The 6,382-nt window shown below is 33.8% G+C and overlaps 1 long non-coding RNA gene across 4 annotated transcripts; it reads left to right on the top strand.

Annotated features, from left to right (window-relative positions):
- Window positions 1-439: 439 nt before the first annotated feature.
- Window positions 440-4,559, top strand: LOC145120721 (uncharacterized). Of its 4 annotated transcripts, XR_013714321.1 has the most exons (5): window positions 440-719; window positions 1,785-1,849; window positions 3,166-3,356; window positions 4,099-4,364; window positions 4,437-4,559. It is a non-coding gene; the product is annotated as an uncharacterized LOC145120721 (long non-coding RNA). The 4 variants fall into 4 exon arrangements; XR_013714323.1 differs by having other exon boundaries at window positions 3,166-4,189; XR_013714322.1 differs by having other exon boundaries at window positions 3,166-4,360.
- Window positions 4,560-6,382: the final 1,823 nt, after the last annotated feature.

The raw sequence follows: 6,382 nt of genomic DNA, 5'->3' as shown, positions 1-6,382 counted from the left end.
AATTTCCGGACTATGAGCCATATTTAAAGGAAGTAGTAGCTAGTGTAACGACCCGAAAATCCTACCGTAAACGACGTTAGCTTCCGTTACTCGAATAATGATTATTGTAAATGATTTTTAGTTTTTATGATAATAAGTTAAAATAAAGTGAGTAAAAATGATGTTAATTAAGATCTAAGAGAATTAGTTAAAATTTAAAAGAATCAAGCAATTATTAAGAGGTATATAATATAATTAAATTAATCATAGTTGGAGGGTTTAAGTTGATAATGTGGCAAACTATATAATTCTAATTATAAGTAAGGGTTAGAAATAATTCAAACAAAAATAGAAGGTTGATTATGAACAAAGGACCATAAATAGAGGGCTAAAGTTGTAACTTGTTCTTTAAAAGCCAAATACAAACGATGGAATCAATTAAAGCCTCCTAACCCCCATGTCGTTTGTTTCCTTCGTCCGTTTCTTTACGAGTCTTTATGGGTATTAAAAAAAAATGATCGGCAACTACTACTTCATGGTGTACTTCGATCGATCTCAATCCAAGAACAAAAAAAAAAAAGAAACCGAACCCTCTCTTGATAGGGTGAGTGTGCGACGCAAGCAACAAGGAAGAAAAAAACGATCGTGTGTATTGGGAGGAGGAGGCAGCGACGAACCTAGAAGAGAGGGGGTAGAGAGCTGCGATTTTGGATCAATTTTGGGTCTAGGAATCATCATTGGTAAGCCTCTAATTCCCTTCTTGTGAAATTCATTAACCAATTGATGATAGTTGGTGAATTGCATTGTCAATTTTTCTTTCTTTGATGTTATTGTTCATTCTTTCTTCTTCCTTGAAATTTTTCAATGTTCTATTGGCTAATTCCATTCTCATTGAGTGTGTTTTGATGATTCGTTGATGCCCAAATCATGTTATGAACACACTCAAGAATGATTTGGATATGTCCTTGAATTACTCTTTTGTTGATTGTCAAAATTCACGTTTTTGTTATCTCCTATTCATGAAGGAATTTTTGGTGAATGTTTATGTTTTGGACTCTTCATAAGATCATGAAAATAGCTTTCAAGTATATTTAAATATGTCATTTAGTGGGAGAAGTTCAAACCCAGGTTGGTTTTCTTTTTTTAACATCATATGTTGTCTTTCCTTTAAAGACAATGTATTTTAGACCAAGGTTGGAGGGTGAAACTATCTTTTTACATCCATGACACATTGCTACTGTTTTGGATTTGATTTTAAGCTATTTGGTCGATTTGGGTGATGGCTTAATGGGTTAAGTGGTCAAAAAGTCTTTAAAACCCCAAGCTGGAAAATTCAGCAAAAATTACCAATCTGTCCCTGTATTGGAAATATTATAGAAAAATAACCAGGAATCTAATTAATGATCTGTAAACTCTCAAAGTTTCCATTTTGAGTCTAGTTTATCCATGAATTTTTCCAGAACCTGTTGTTGCTTCTAACTTAGGTGAAAATCGCCTTTTTCACCAGCTGGTCAGAATTTAGCTGCATTGATAGGCAGATTTGTAAAAATCATATAAAATTGTAGAAAAATCGTTTGGACCTTCAAAACTACATTCTGAAAAGCTAAAAGTCTTAAATTATGTAATATTAAATAAAAACGAAAGTTATACAGGTTATAAGGTTGCTAAACTAGCTCTAAACAGGTGGCTGTTTTGGGTTCAAAACTGGGAATTTTACTTGCTAGTTGATTTATGTGTTTGGCTTATAAACTTGTCATCTTTGGCATTGTAGAACTCCAATAACCTTGTTATTTGAAATGTAATAGGGGCAAGGGTGATACTTCAACCAATACAATATTTGAAGTGTGAGTTGGTCATATTTTTGGCAAAGGTGAGTCAACTTTGTGGTTTTAAAAGTACATTGTTAGGAGTATCCCATATCTTAGATTGATTGGGATGAACCTAGTTATCTAGGATGCATGTGCCCTTTTGATGATTGATTGTTATGCCATTATTGTTGAAATGTTTTATGTGTAATGACATCTAGGGTGTTGCATGCTAGACTCTTCCTTGTTTGATGTGAGATGTGAGTTAGGGTCATGCTAGATTGAGTGAAGTGTATAAACATTATGTGATATGAGCATGTTAATTCTTGTTTGAAAATATTTGTTTAAAATGTTTTAGGACAAGCATGCTAGTGTTGTATTAACTTCATTGATGTGTTGTGTATGGAAGTAGTGTGTAATAACTTCATGAAATTAGATGTTTGCATGAAAATAACCCTTAAAGAGGTAATATGTTAATAAGAGAAAATTCATAATATTTACATGATTACTTGAAAGGGTAAAAGTGTAACTCCTTATTTAATTAATCATTATTAAATTAAAACGGGGAACACACTAGTGGGGCGAAGGGTAGAAACCTAGACATAGGTAAATACCCAATCCGGATATTATGATGGCCTAGTGGGTTGAAAGATACCTAAGGAAAAAGCGCTTAAGCCAACTTTGACGCCGACTGGCTTTTCTAGACAACCACTCGGGACATGGTCTTAGTACACCTTGGTATACCGGGACTGGAGTGATGTTGGTCAAGGGGTGGGACCAGCGCAAACATCACGTGGGATTTGGGAGGTGTATCTGTTGGTATTGGCACCGCTCGTACCAATCCTGAACGACAACGCATGTATACGTATGTGCACCGTCGGAGTAGCGAACGCAGCGCGCCGGGGGCAATGATTACGGGTGAGAGTCGCGCCTCACTTAGTGCATTGGGTCGTGCCGGTCACGTTAGTAGCGAACGGGGTCTAGCTTTGGGGAGGTTTTTGCGGTGAATAAATAGACCCTAACTAGGAGGTAATACTTTAATAATTACAACGATGAGCGGTGAGTGATTATTAATGTAAAGCGGAGAAACAAAATATTATATATTAATATTTAAGCGGTGAGATTAAATTAGTTACAACGGCGTTGAGGAAAGTACTAATAAAACAAGCTCTAACTGAAGAACTAAAATAAATTGAGCTAAACATGTGTTTGTTATGTGGTGTGATGTTGTATGTCTTGCTAGTGAGTCAATGACTGTGTGTGGATGTTTTGTGTGAATCCATCTATGATATGAGTGTTCTCTTAACAATGTACTATATTGACTCACTTAGCTTATGCTAACACTTGTTCTTTGCTTGTTGGTTTCTGTGGAATGGAACAGGTAGCTTGACATGATGCCTTGGTGAGGATGGGAATCTTTGGGTAGTATAATTTAGTATCTTTAGTTATGATACCATTTGGACATGTTGGGTTTTCATCATCATGTTTTTGTGAACTTTATATTTTGATGAGTTTATTTTGACATGAAAGTAATTCATTCTCCACTCCTTGTGTTCACTCTCTGGACCTTTGGTGAGCTTTCTAGTTCCATTCTTGTTGGTTTTATCTTCATAGATCTAGAGTTTTAGCACATTTTGGACTCTTGGTTGTATTTGGCAAGATAAAAGGGATAAATTTTGCAACTTTGTGACTATTAAGGGTCCCAAGAATATTATATCTCATGGATTTGAGATTTGGTTGTGTTTTGACATTCATGCATGAGTTTTGGTCACCTTTTTACCCATTTTGACCTAATTTGGGTTCTAGACATGTTTTGGGTATGCATGTATATAAAGCTTCCACCTTTATGATAGACCTGGTATTCTAAAACCCTTCTAGAGTGGTTGGGTTAAGAAGTTTTCAAATTGAGGACTTATTGGTTAAGACATTGTGGTTTTGGCTTTATTTTGGACCTATGGTTTGAGTTTGGACCTTTTGGATGGTCCTTAGGGGTAAAGATAGAAACTTTGTCCCTCTAGATCATGTTTTGAGTGAGATCTGAGCTTTGTAGCTCGAGAGGTTGTAGGAAACAACTTAATCATTTAAGTTGTTTGGAACCCCATTTCCACGACGTGGTGTCAGGTCATCACGTCGTGGCGACAGTGGTTCAGATCATCTGTTTTGTCCTTTAGGGACTACGACGTGGTGAAGGACCACCACGACGTGGCAAGTAAATGTTGATCGTTGATCGTTGATTTTTTGACCAGTTTGACTTTTCGTCAAACTTGAGTATAATTGAGCATTTGACTAAGGATTTATCTTGGTTTGGCTTTAGGAAGCTTGGGTTGACTGTTCTGTTGCTGAGGTGACGGGCAGAGCTGATATTCGGAGTCGTGACCTATTCAACTGTTTGTTCATACTGAGAGGTGAGTCTCCTCCAGTGTTTAGCGGGTCGAAGGCACCTATGCTGACCCATGGATTATGGTTATTAGTATGCTAGCTGTCTGTGTGACTCTTGCATGTGTTGTATGTATACCGAGCGGAGCCTGATGAATGTACCAGGCGGGGCCTAATGAATGTACCGAACGGGGCCCGATGTATGTATGTATGTATGATATGTGGTATTTTGGAGAACTCATTGTGCTTACGGTTTTGTGGTTTAAACATTTTCAGGTACTTTCAGTTTTATAAAGAAGAGCACGGCTTGATCACACTGCATCCCCTGAAGATTTATTTCGCAATGATTATTTATGATTTTACTCTAATGTTTTGAAAATACTTTTACTCTAATCGTCTTTTGGGATAATATATGAATGATTTTGACTTATTATAAATGAAATTTTGACTCGGTATTTTTGGGACGCTACAATTACTAAAAATGATACATATAGTTTTTGATTCGATTTTAGCCTAAAGCAACACAAACAACAACATATTCAACCCAAATTCATGCTCCCACAAAAGTAGGTCACAAAGAGCCATGATTAGAACAAAGCACACACCATCTTTCTAATTGTTAATTTGTTATACTTGTCGTATTATGTAAACTAACCATTATATATTAAAAGATTAAAAAACTATAATATGTTTGTATAAACAATATCATGTTCGTATATATATATATATATATATATATATATATATATATATATATATATATATATATATATATAGTTTAATAACAATAAGAACTCAAAATTGTTTAATGGTTAATCTCTTAAGAATATAAATATTTTTGTATTTTAAAGATTTTGATTATATTTTGAAGAAACAGTTGTAAACAAAAAAAAATCTAGATGCATGTAGACATACAATTCCAATTTGTATGTAAACGTCCATTTGTAATTAAATAATATGTTTAATTATTATCATTGCAAAGTAGAGTGATTAATTTATAATAAAAGTACAAATGCAATAATTTGTCAATAAAAATGATAAAACATTAAGGTTAGATTGATTGAGGAAATTAGCACATGGTAGGAACTAGGAAGGGACAAGGAAAGAAAAGAGCAAATTTGGGTGGGACTTCATGTGAATACAATCATGAGAAGAAAAGATTTTCTAATTAGTGGGAGTGGAATCAAGTCTCCATCATCATACATCTTATTAGATTCTTCTTATGTGCTCTCTTGTTCGCATTTCGTTCTTTACTAATAAAATCGACCAGATTAAAAACTTATTTTATGTGCTCTCTTGAGAGTTACGTATTCATTTATTTGCATTTATGGTCTCTAAAATATAGTTTCTTTGCATTTTATCGTCCCTAACCCAGTAGCTTCGACCACATTAAAAAAGCTGATCCAATGAGTTTTAGCAAAATAACTACATAATATCTGGTTTAGTGGTATTATTGTAGCGTTTGAATAGTAAAAAAGAAGAAATGAAATGGAACATTACATCCAAATAAAAAAAAATTATTTGTTGACACTATAAAACATTAGCATTCTCTCTCTCTCTCTCTCTATATATATATATATATATATATATATATATATATATATATATATATATATATATATATATATATACTAGAAAAGATTCCCTAGCGTTGCCGGGGTCGGAAGGTATTGCTTTGTAAAGTAAAGTAGCATGTTGGTTGCTTTTTGTCCGTTAATGTGAGGGTAATTTGGTCTTTTCAGGTAGTAAGGACTGAATTTGTCACCATGGGTAAACCATATGGACCATTTATGTAATTTTGGCGGTGGTGGTGGTGGTGGTGATGGCAGATGGTGGGTGGGTTTATGGTATTGGGTGGATATTTTCTAATAAATAAAACATTAATTTAAAACCAAAAAGAGAATGTTAAATTTGGTAAACCACATGACCAATCGTGCAATTTTGTCTAACAATAATAATAATAATGATGAGGGACCATTTCTGCCAAAAGACTAAATACTAATAATATGTAATAAAAGACGAGGGTTATGAAAAATTCAAACCAAAGTGAAAGGGTTGTTTGTGAACAAAAGTATAAAAATGAAGGGTCAATGTTGTAAGTTGGAGGACCAAAATTGACAAAAAAATGTCACTTTACTGTTAAAACTTTTCATAACTTTAATATATATATATATATATATATATATATATATATATATATATATATATATATATATATATAT

Source organism: Lactuca virosa, chromosome 6 (genome assembly GCF_052849685.1).
Source record: "Lactuca virosa cultivar CGN04683 chromosome 6, Lactuca_virosa_CGN04683_v6, whole genome shotgun sequence".
NCBI classification, from domain to species: domain Eukaryota; kingdom Viridiplantae; phylum Streptophyta; class Magnoliopsida; order Asterales; family Asteraceae; genus Lactuca; species Lactuca virosa.
The sequence above is the reverse complement of the archived record's forward strand: the minus strand, read 5'-3'. Positions and strand labels throughout refer to the sequence as shown.